The sequence below is a fragment of the Tachypleus tridentatus genome, chromosome 13, assembly GCF_004210375.1.
Source record: "Tachypleus tridentatus isolate NWPU-2018 chromosome 13, ASM421037v1, whole genome shotgun sequence".
NCBI lineage: Eukaryota > Metazoa > Arthropoda > Merostomata > Xiphosura > Limulidae > Tachypleus > Tachypleus tridentatus.
Genome location: NC_134837.1, coordinates 197,963,013 through 197,975,797, shown reverse-complemented (window position 1 = coordinate 197,975,797; position 12,785 = coordinate 197,963,013). Strand labels below are relative to the sequence as shown.

General features: G+C 35.6%; 1 long non-coding RNA gene across 1 annotated transcript in view; it reads right to left on the bottom strand.

The window, feature by feature from the left end:
• Positions 1–1,896: 1,896 nt before the first annotated feature.
• LOC143240006 (uncharacterized) overlaps positions 1,897–12,785 on the bottom strand; it is a 115,956-nt gene continuing 105,067 nt past the window's right edge. The window contains exon 5 of the long non-coding RNA XR_013021501.1: positions 1,897–2,136. This is a non-coding gene — a long non-coding RNA (uncharacterized LOC143240006). The remainder of the gene's footprint in view (positions 2,137–12,785) is intronic.

Sequence of the window (12,785 nt, the reverse complement as noted above, 5' to 3'; positions counted from 1 at the left end):
GTAAATATCAGAGAAACCATTGGAATAATGAAACATAGTAAAAAATAATTTCCTCTTAAATAACGATAAAACGTTAAAAAATAAAAAAGCAAGTAGATGGCGAGACTTTGTTTTAAATACGTAAACTTGTAGTCACGTGAGAGAACATGGGGTGGATGTCAGTTGGATATTTTGTTAATTTGAAATAGAGATTAAAACAAGCCTACGTTAGTATATAGTTTACATTATATCTTCTAATCTCAGTACCATCAAGTCGTAGAAGGTGCTGTTGTTTGAGTTCTTTTCACATTAGCCAAATAAGGATAGTATATCGTAACACTGAATTTTTTAAGTCTGTCTTACGTCGTTGTTCTATTCAAGATAACTATTTCCTACGTTGACATAAGACTAGAGATAATTACATGTTGTGAAATTCGTTTTTAACCTGTCGTAGAGATCACTGTATGATGTGTTATCCTTTAATGACTACATAGGAAAAATACAGGCAGTATTAACACATTAGTGCTTTCTACGTGCTCACCCCTTCCCTGGGGTTTAACGATAATTCTAAGGGTTTATAACGCTACAAATGAGGTTTCGATACCCACGATGAGCAGAGCACAGTTAGTCCATAGTCCACGTTTATGCTTAACAATGAACAAACTTTCTACTCAACAAAACAGTTAACGTCATGCTGCCTAGCAACACTGTTATACGTACTCATGAAAGTGCATTCTTTCTCATTGGTACCACCAATATTCTGAGGTCAATTTCATCTTCGGTCCACAACAGACGAATAATAGATTGCTGTTTTTCTTTATTTCACATTGGTACATCACGGAGAGAATTACACAACACAAGAAAAAGTTTTGAAGTGGCCGAACATCAATAGTTCGTGAGCGTCCATCAGGAGTGTCGCCACCAATGAAAATATTGCCAGAATGGACACACTTATCTATGGTAACCGACAACTGAGTTCTGTTGAACTAGTTAGCGAAGTTGGTATGGGTGTAGGCTGTATCCATGAGCATCTAGAAAGTGAGTGCTCGTTGTGTCATTAACCAATTTACAAACACTCATGCACAGAATCGTGTGGACATGTGTGTCCAGCTTCTGCGACGTTGCCTGGGTAAAAGTAATGAGTTTATTTCTTATACTGTCTGCGGTGATGAAACAAGGATGTTGGATTATTATATGAAAAGCAAAGGGCAGAGCATGTTGTGGAAACGAGAAACGTTACCACAGCTCAAAAAAATTCAAATCACAATAGCCATCCCCTGTACGGACATGTTAGCCTTGTTTTGGAATTCCCAGGAACCTATCTATGCGTAGTCAGGATCATAAACTATATTTATAAATTAACGTTATATTATTAATTATTATCGCATGTTATGTAGTGAGTTACAAGACATGACTTTTACATTTATAACTAGTATGTAGCTGTATGGAGAAAGAGTTATAGGTTGTGAACTTGACTCTTAATACAAATGACATGTTGTGAACTTTCACTCTTAATACAAATAACATATTGTGAACTTGACCCTTCACACAAATGACGTTGTGAACTTTGACCCTTCATACAAATGACATGTTGTGATTCTGACCATTCATACAAATAACATGTTTTAGTACTTTGTACCTTCCACAAGTATCTCCAGAATCTATCCATCAGATTTGGTTAAATTAAACTAAGAACTTTTCAGATAGTAAAAACGTACTTCGGTCTGTCAGTCACTTGTAATAAAATAATTTTCTATGGCTGTCGAAGTTAACCAAGATATTAAACATAAAAACAAATCATCGAGAAATATTCCATTTCCTGACGTCGGGATGTAATTATCGGTGTCGTGTTCTCAGTTCATTGGTGTCATTTCTGTGTTTTAGACAAATGATATAAGACCGACAAATTCCTTTTAATCAAATAACAAATACAAAAAAAATATATATTTATTCTTTGTCTCTTGACTCAGCAGGTTTAAACAGTAAGCCTACAAAATATGTAACGTCTACTTTATAGACTCTTCTCCAGGATTAGCCCAGCCATCACAGAACTGGATCAAGCGTGTCTCGAGCTCTCTTTTAATCCCCGAGACTTTCAGAGTTCAGCCGCCAACTTATTACATCCTCAGCTTTTTCTCTTGATACGATTCACGAGTCCTACCACATCGAACAATCAATATTGTACAACGGACTAGACTTATTAGACAACTGGGTGGTTAGCTAAGCTGTTAATACAAATGCTCCAAATACACTCACTGTCACACACATTTTAATAAAGTAAATAACAGTAACACTTTCCTTAACGTTTTTATGTTAGTGTATTATCGTGTCTAATATTGTATGACTTGAATTCCAAACTTCGGTATAGTTTTCTTTAGCAGTATCATAGGAAAAACACATTTACTGCCAGTCATGTCAGTGCATTAGAAGTTTGTAAGTTTAAAGATGTTGCCTGTGTAATACACATTAGCTCGATACCCCTTAACAATAGTGAGAGTGTATATATGTTAATAATTTACCTATCTAACTTATGTGTTGAATATAGCTTTCAAAATATATCAGTGTACGTTATATGTTGAATATAGCTTTCGAAATACATCCAAGTTATTTATTGGTTTGGTTTGTTTTGAATTTCACGCAAAGCAACATGAGGGCTATCTGCGCTAGCCGTCCCTAATTTAGCAGTGTAAGACTACAGGGAAGGCAGCTAGTCATCACCACCAACCGCCAACTCTTGGGCTACTCTTTTAACAACAAACTGTAGAACTTACCGTCATCTTGTAACGCCCCCAAGACTGAAAGAGCGAGCATGTTTGGTGTTAAAGCACTCGACTTGTAATCTGAGGGTAGCGGGTTCGAATCCCCGTCACACCAAACATGCTCGCCCTTCCAGCCGTGAGGGCGTTATAATGTGACGGTGAATCCCACTATTTGTTGTTAAAAGAGTAACCCAAGAGTTGGCGGTGGGTGATGGTGACTAGCTGCCTTCCCTGTAGTTATATGCTGCTAAATTATGGACGGCTAGCGCAGATAGCCCTTGTGTACCTTTGCGAGAAATTCAAACCAAACAAAACTAAAAGAGAGAGCCGATCATTATTGTCATACAGATTCATTTCATAATGACTCTAAAGAATATATCTTCATAAATAAATATATATATATATACACTGCTGGCAAAAATCTTAAGGCCAATGAACATAAAGAAACAATATGCATTTTGCGTTGTTAGACTCAACCACTTGTTTGAGTAGAGCTTCGAAAGATGAAAATAAGAAAAGGGAAAATAAAAAACTTTTTTAGCATTTAATAGGGAAAATGTGAACACTATAAATTAGACTAAATACTAGCTGGTCAAAAGTTTAAGACCATACTGAAACGAAGAGTTAATCGGTAAACATGTAACGAAATTTAGTAATTTGTGTTCAAGCATTAGCGTTGTCAACATCTCCACTAACATCTTCTGTGTTACATTGGGTAAAAACATGGCAAAGGCTAAAAAGTTGACATAGGTTAAACGTGGCAAAATTGTCGAGCTGCCAAAGCAAGGTCTCTCTCAACGTGCCATCGTTAGTGAGATTGGGCAAAGTAAAACTGCTGTCGCAAATTTCTCAAAAGACCCTGAGGGATACGGAACGAGAATTTCAAGTGGTCGGCCCAAGAAACTTTCGCCGGCGTTGAGCAAGAGGATTCGACGGGTTGTCCGGCAAGACACCACCCGATCGTCGAACCACATTAAGGCCCTTACAGACGCAGAATGCAGCTCAAGAACAATAAGACGGTATCTACGAGAGAAAAGCTTTACAAACCGTAAACGTCTTCAAAGGCCACGCCTCCTTCCACAACACAAAACAGCTCGGTTAAATTTTCCTGAAAAGCACCAAACATGGGACGTAGAAAAGTGGACGAAGGTTTTGTTCTCTGATGAGAAAAAAATTAAGCTGGATGGTCCAGATGGCTTCCATCGTTACTGACACAATAAGGATATCCCACTGGAGACATTTTCTACACGACACAGTGGAGGAGGTTCCAACATGATCTGGGGTGCTCTCTCCTTCCATGGAACAATGGAGCTTCAGGTTATGCAGGGGTGCCAAACAGCAGCTGGCTACATTAGCATGTTGAAGAGAGTATCCTTATTGACTGAAGGCCCTCGCTTGTGTGGAAATGACTAGATCTTTCAGCAGGACAACGCTGCAATCCACAATGCCCGCAGGACAAAGGACTTCTTCATGGCAAATAACGTGATTCTTGTGGACCATTCAGCGTGTTCGCCCGAACTGAACCCCATTGAAAATGTTTGATGTTGGATGGCAAGGGAAGTCTATAGAAATGGACGTCAATTCCAAACAGTGCATGATCTTCGTGAAGCCATCTTTACCACTTGGAATAACATTCCAGCCAGTCTTTTGCAAACGCTTATATCGACCATGCCAAAGCGAATGTTTGCAGTTATTTGCAATGACGGCTGTGCAACTCACTACTGAGACCTCTTGTTGAGCATTTCCTACCCTGTTTAGGACTTTTTTTTGGTATGGTCTTAAACTTTGACCAGCTAGTATGTAGGCTAATTTCATATTGTTCACATTTTCCATATTAAATACTAAAAAAAGTTTTTATTTCCATATTTCGAAGCTCTACTCAAATAAGTGGTTGAGTTAACAACGTAAAATGCATATTTTTTCTTTACGTTCATTGGCCTTAAGATTTTTGCCAGCAGTGTATATATATAATTGGAAGTATTGCTAAAAATAAATTTTATACATATGCAAAAAGGGATCTACAATATGGACTTTGAAAAAGGTTTAGCTGCTGAGAATGTAAATTATGCCAGAAACTAAAATTCGATCTTCACATAAAGGTCAAGTAAACAAAATTATCATCTGTATGAAAGTCAATTTGCAATTCTAGAAACCAGGTTTCGATACCCGAGGTGGGCATAGTATAGACAGGCTAGTATGCAGCTTTGTGCTTACCTCAAAAAACAAACAGAATACAGTAGCGTCCCACGTGTTACGCAGTAAAAGATCTGGTTCCTGAGACTATGTTAAACAGTTTTCTCCATGGTTTTGACGTATTGTATCGATAGAGATCATTATCCGTTGAATAATTCTTAGTTATATATAAAATGTTTTGATACAACTAAGTTTTGTTAGTTTTCTATAATACCAACATCAACAATGTATGCAAAACTAGTAACAGGTATGTCTTGTCACCGCTCTCTTTGTTGTGAGGATTTATACTTGGAATTGTATAAGAATACTCACCGTGTTGATAGCATGAACTAGAGTGGTTTATGAAGAATGAAACAGCAGTACTAATAGCAACAACAGTTGTAAAAGTGAAATAGCAGTAGCAAAAGCAATGACACTCGTAGCAATGGAACTGAAATTGCACATGAGGGATTATAGACCAATCAATGTTTTAAATCACTCAGGTCAGCTTTTCCTTTGGTAAGTCATGTTAAACAAACATAGATAATTATATTTTTTGCAAGAGAAACACGGGTATCGAGTATACCTGTTGATTGGTATGTTTATTACGTCTGATGTGAACGCTATCCCCGACATTGGTTTTGACTGATGTAACTCTAACATCTGATGTGAATGTTAGTTGTGGTACTCAGAAAATCAGATGTAAGTGTTGACAGAGATAACCAGGACATTTCATGTTAGTGTTGACTAAAATATTTGGAACATCTGATATACTGGAAGAGGTATCCAGGTCACCTCATGCTTGTGTTGATTGAAGTGTAAGGGAAATCCAATGTGAGTGTTGACAGAGGTATCCAGGATACCTCATGTTAGTGTTGACTAAGATATTTCGAATATTTGATATAAATGTTGACAGAGGTATCCAGGATACCTAATGTAAATGTTGACTAAAATATTTGGAAAACCTGATGTTAGTGTTGATTTGGTGTCAAGGACATCTGGTGTTAGTGTTGACTGAGGTGTGCAGGAAATTTGATGGAGAGTTGAAGTTTTTAAGAAATTTGATGTGGGTGTTGAAATGTCTATTAAGTTTCGTGTGGGTGTTGAAATGTCTAGTAAATTTGATGTGAGTGTTGAATGTCTATTAATTTCGTGTGGGTGTTGAAATGTTTAGTGAATTTGATGTGGGTGTTGAAATGTCTAGTGAATTTGGTGTGGGTGTTGAAATGTCTAGTGAATTTGGTGTGGGTGTTGAAATGTCTAGTAAACTTCATGTGGGTGCTGATAGGGGTATTAAGACTATCCAATCTGCTAGTCGAAAGGAGACTCTGTTATAAGACTCTAGTAACGTACACGGATACTATCTACTGCAAAATATCCAAAACGCTCACACGTAAAAGTTCGTTAATACATCAATAAAATCTTATTTCACATTAAAACATAGCAACCAACTTATGATTCTTAAAACACGAAGATTATTGTTTTACGTCGTTTTTGATATTTTTAAGCTGTTAATTTTTATATTAATTATCTAAGTCTATTTTCCTGTGTTTTTCTCGTATATTTTTAAACGTAACACCCACTTATATTACAGCTACGTATATGTACCTAAAATCCAAGAAACTTCGTGTGAGTAATCTTCAAAATGTGTTATACCAAGACTGATGATCCATAGCGCTAAATTATTTTATTGTTATAAAGCAATTATATACCAGCAAAATATCTTACGTACTTAGAATCGTAGATAATTTTTTTTCTGGTAATTTTCAAAATAGCTTGTACAAATCATTGTGTTGTATGTTGTTGCTGTTTTTATAGGCCTAGCTCACTAATGTAAGTCTCATAACAGGTTTATTAGGTGTCCACCAACATCAGATAGACATGTTAATAAAAGTGTTGTATTGATTTATAAAAGTTTAGAAAGGCAAATAACTTTATCTGAAGAGGATTGCTTGTTTCTTTGAATTTCATGCAAAGATACACGAGGGCTATCTGCGTTAGCCGTCCCTGATTTAGCAGCGTATGGCTAGAGGAAAGGCAGATAGTCATTACCACCACCGCCAACTTTGGGCTACTCTTTTACCAACGAATAGTAGGATTGACCATCACATTATAACGCCCCCACAACTGAAAGGGCGAGCATGTTTGAGGTGATGGAGATTCGTTATCTGAAGAAGAGATCACTAATTGTGAGCATTATTCAATGATATATTGTTACGGAATGTTAGTATATAGGGAATTCCACATCATATCTCGCCATGTAAACACTTTGATTAAAGTTCTGAACTGCTTATTATTCATACGTATATCGATGAAGAAACTTAACCATAAAAACAAAATAATTTGTTATTGTAAGGGATTCAAACGATTGATCTTAGAGTAATCCATGTTTCTAAGTTTTCAGTAAACTGAACATAACCTTAACGTGAGAGCCAACAGATCCACTTCATTTATACAGGTTTTTAGATAGGATTTATCTGTTATTTAATCGCAATAAATACTGTTGGAGATTTATTTTTCTTGTGGACATTGGAGCCTTACCCATCTTAGGAAATTTTGTAATGTATTTTAACATGTTGCTAACCATCTTTGTACTAGCCAGAGTACCCGTTTCCCAGCCGAAAGTTACGTAAATTCATGATTAATGAAAGGTTATTCAAGGACAGTTGCTTCCCTTCAATAAATAGGCCCGGCATGGTCAGGTAATCTGAGAGTCGCGGGCTCGAACCGCCATCACACCAAACATTCTCGCCCTTTCAGAAGTGGAGGCGTTATAACGTGACGGTTAATTCCACTATTCGTTGGTAAAAAAGAAGCCCAAGAGTTGGCGGTGAGTGGTAATGACTATCTGCCTTCCCTCTAAGCTTACGCTGCTAAATTAGGGACGGCTAGCGCAGATAGCCCTCGTGTACCTGTGCGCGAAATTCAAAACAAACTTATTTAAACATAATTGTAAAAAAAACAACACATAACTACATCCACGAGTTTGTTCTTATCTATATTCATATAGATAAGTAGTTACATGTACATACAACAGACACTACTATTATATTTATATAGATATGTAGTTGCATGGACATACAACAGATACTACTATTATATTTATATTGATAAGTAGTTACATGGACATACAACAGACAGTACTATTATATATATATATACATAAGTAGTTACATGGACATACAACAGACAGTACTATTACATTTATATTGATAAGTAGTTACATGGACATACCACAGGTAGTACTATTATATTTATATAGATAAGTAGTTACATGGACATACAACAGACAATACTATTATATTTATATAGATAAGTAGTTACGTGAACATACCACAGGTAGTACTATTATATTTATATAGATAAGTAGTTACATGGACATACAACAGACAATACTATTATATTTATATAGATAAGTAGTTACGTGAACATACCACAGGTAGTACTATTATATTTATATAGATAAGTAGTTACATGGACATACAACAGACAATACTATTATATTTATATAGATAAGTAGTTACGTGAACTTACCACAGGTAGTACTATTATATTTATATAGATAAGTAATTACATGGACATACTACAGACAGTACTATTACACTGATATAGATAAATAGTTGTATAGACATGTATAGATTTATGACTGCTATGTTGGTTCCTATTTCTCGTTTTATCATAACTATATTATTAGGTCTACCAAGCTTAACAACTGTTCTTTCTTGTAAGATGTACGTATATTCTTGTTGTATCGAAGTCTTCTGCATTACACTAAGACATGTGATAACATATTAATGAAATATTAATGGACGATAAATAACTAATAATATTAAATTCGTAATGAGATAATCACAAATGACGTAACCTTCCATGTTGTATAGAGGGAAATCAATATAATTAATATGATTTATTAAGTCTATATTGGATTGACACATTATTTTACTTCTTTTCAATTCAGTTACTTAAATAAATAAAATACTCCAGAAAAAGAATTTTCTAGGGTTAACAAACATTATTTTCAAAAGCTTAACTCACATTGATAATTAATCTTATCTTTCAAAACCTGTTTTCTTCATATTATCTTGACGTAAGAATTATACAGATAAAACTTTATAGTAAAAAACATCACAAGCTCTTCGATACTTTAAACATTTTAATGAGGGAAATCCTTGGGAAGTAGAAAACGTTTCATCAGTCCAAAAAGTTGGTATAATTTGACGTCCGTATCTACAACTTAAATTCTGAAAATATGAATTGTTTCAAGACACCTAGGTAGAACAAAATTGTAAAAACCAACAAAGTTACCTAGATATTTGATTTAAATCCAAATGCATCTTAAACAAATGAATCAGATTACCCAAATGATAGTAAACTCATTTAAATAATTATAACACAAAAAATTCAATTACATATTCCTTAAAAGTTTCTATACTTTAATTAATATATCCTAAAGAAAGAAAGCTGGACGTATGTAGGTCTGTACTTTATTGTAATTAAAGTTTTAATACTTATACTGTCTCTCGCTGGGACAGCGGTAAGTTTACGAATTTACAACGCTACAATCAATTCGATTATCCTCGGTGGACACAGCAGCTAACCCGATGGAGGCTTTGCTATAAGAAAACACACATATACCTAAAGACCCCATACAAGCCGTTTTGACAACTCATTCTTTCTTTAACTGGGTTTCCTGTCATCATGAAGTACAGGGCCAACCCGCGCTTTCATTATAACGCACATCAAGTACAAGGCCAATTCACGCTCTCTTTATAACACAGACCAACTAGAGGGCCAGCCCACGCTCTCACCATAACACAGACCGATTATAGGACCAACCCGCGCTTTCATTATCAAACAGATTAACTGCAAGGTCAATTCACGCTCTCTTTATAACACAGACCAACTAGAGGGCCAGCCCACGCTCTCACCATAACACAGACCAATTATAGGACCAACCCACGCTTTCATTATGAAACAGATTAACTACAAGGCCAATTCATGCTCTCTTTATAACACAGACAAATTACAAGGCTAACCAGCGCTTTCATTATAATACAGCTCAACTGAAGAGCCAACCTGCGCTATTATCATAACACAGACAAATTAGAGGGCCAACCTACGCTTTCATCATAACACAGACCAACTACAAGGTCAATCCAGCTCTCTTTAAAACACAGACTAAAATAAAAGCTGCGAACACATGATAAAAAATTTTACCTCCTAAATTCAAATTAAATCATAAGAATTAAAAACCTAAGTTCAGGTTAACAGTTGTTTAGCATATACGGTTTTGTCTCTCACATGAAAGCCGGTTGAAAGTTACGATAGCATCTCGACTCGTCATATTGAGGCAGTTTGTTTCATTTTTAATCAGATACTTAACTTTTATACATATTATATTTTAGTAATAATTTCAAATGCAGTGATATAACTGAATTCTTTTGGTTAATTTTAGACTTCAGATAAAACGTTATTAAACTCTCTCGAAGTCACACTACCTCGTCCTCTTCAGTATTTCAAACAACTACTGCAAAATTCTCATCTGTTATACTAACAAATTACCTTCCTTTTTAGTATTGTATTCCTTGTTAGGTGGAATACACACATAAGTAATGACCGCAATAACTGGAGGAGCAATGGATTTTTTTTATGAAGGTGAGAGTGAAAATGAAGTTCTTCATAGTTTAAGTAGCAGAACACATTTGAATAATGATGTAATTTGTTTGTTTGTATTTTAATTTTGCGCAAAGCTACACGAGGGCTATTTGCACTCGCCGTCCCTAATTTAGTAGTGGAAGACTAGAAGGAAGGCAGCTAGTCATCATCACCCACCGCCAATTCTTGGGGTATTCTTTTACCAACGAATAGTGGGATTAACCGTCGCTATTATATCGCCCCCACGGGTGAAAGGGCGAGCATGTTTGGTGCGATGGCACAAATAGAGAAATTAAAACAAAATTATAAATGGAAAACAATGTTAGTGATTTGTACTGTCTGGTCAGTTTAGATTAGCTAAGTGTCAGTTGTCAAGTAAGCAAAGTAAACTTCTACTAAACAATTTTATAAGTTGAGGCAGCAGTAGCCAATCCATGATATCCTCAGGGCAAACATTAAGCACTTCTGCATCCTGTAATATGTTTTTTATATATAGCTCATTTTTGTTCAAATGGATTATTCTGGGCTATGACAGGTAAAAAAAAAAGAGTTTGCAGCGCTTTAGGGCATTAGGGAGCCATATATGTGGCTCATAAATAAGTTTAGGTTGCTCTTCATTGCCGAACATTAATGCTTTATTTTTCGACCCAACTGATCTTTATAGATGATGGGCCAAAACGGAAACTCCGGAGTACTGGAGCCAATTGCTTACGATCAAACTGAAGTTTACATATGTTGAAAATAACGTGTAATGCATGCAGAAAATTTGAAGCTTCTTAGTAGTTCTAATCAGAAATCAGATTGATTATTGATCTGTATAAAGGGGCACCAATCACGAAAGGATCATCATCTTGGCCATTAAGGCCCAGAATTCATTAGAGCATAAAGTTCATAATGGCATCAATAGAAAAGCTGTGACATTCTCAAAACAATGCTTTAAAGTGTTCATCTGTGGACTTCTAAAGACAATTAAAGCCTAGAAATATGCATGAATTTTTATCTTACCTAAAACTCGAAGCTACATATTCTTTCGATGTCACTAGATAACAGCATTTTAGTTTAAGATAAAGAACAATCAATATACTTTTTTGCTAAATTTAGCCGTAGGTAAAAATGGATATGTTTAAAGTCAGAACTAATTACTGCAGGGGACGGCCATGTCACTGGGTGACGCTCATCAGTTCAACATATTACATATAAACATGTTTTAACGACCAATAGATAATATTGGGAAATATTTTTAAAATGATTACAACATAAATTTTAATTGCAATGCTAAAGCTTATGTTAAATGTCAGTACACCGATATTTTAAAATGAAATTATTTCTATATTGTAAAGAATATCTATTCGCTCAGCTGTTGATTAGACAATATTTGCTATAAAATTATAGAACAGTTCTCAGTCGCTTTATTATATACGAAGTGACGCCTTTAATCCATCAATTGCTCAGCCATTAGTCTGACGGCTCATAATGCTAAATACCGAGTTTCGATACCTGTGATGAGCACATTACAGATAGTTCACTGTGTGGCTTTACGCCTGATAACAAACAATTAGTTCCAGTATTGTTTCTACCGAGTCTTATCCACTTGAATAATTAATAAAATTCAAACCGTGTCTAGTTTATTTTTTGCCACCTAAATAAAAACATAAAATGGAGCCATCTAGGTGGCCTCATGATAGTGAGCTCGCTAGAGTACTTTCTGCTCTCTCCGTGTCTCCACTTTTACCTGCGTGTTTTTATTGAACTGTTCACGTTTCCGCCCATTTTCTCTTCTGTATCAATGTCAGTAGGTGCTCTGCTAGCAAACTACTATACATATCCTTCCCTGACACAGATGTAGAAGAAACTTATTGATTCTGATAGGTTTGGAGGGCAGGAATAGGGGTCATCACGCTTAAGTACTTAAGGGAAAACTTACAACTTTGTACTGTGTGTCAGCAGCGAAATTCATCAACAGCGGTTACTTGTGAGCAGGTTCTCTCTCAAAGCCACTTTCCTTTTTTAACAAAACATCAATACAGAGATGGTTTATCAGGTTCGTTAGTTCATAAAAGGCTTCTCTTTTCCTTGTATTCATGTTTTTGCCGCTTGAAACAAGAGTGTAAGTCACTGTTCTGAGAAATATTTTACTGCGTAACATTTAAATAGTCATATCAACTGCATTTCATAGACTGTTTCCTAAAAGCGACACCTTTAACAACTACTGAAAGCATT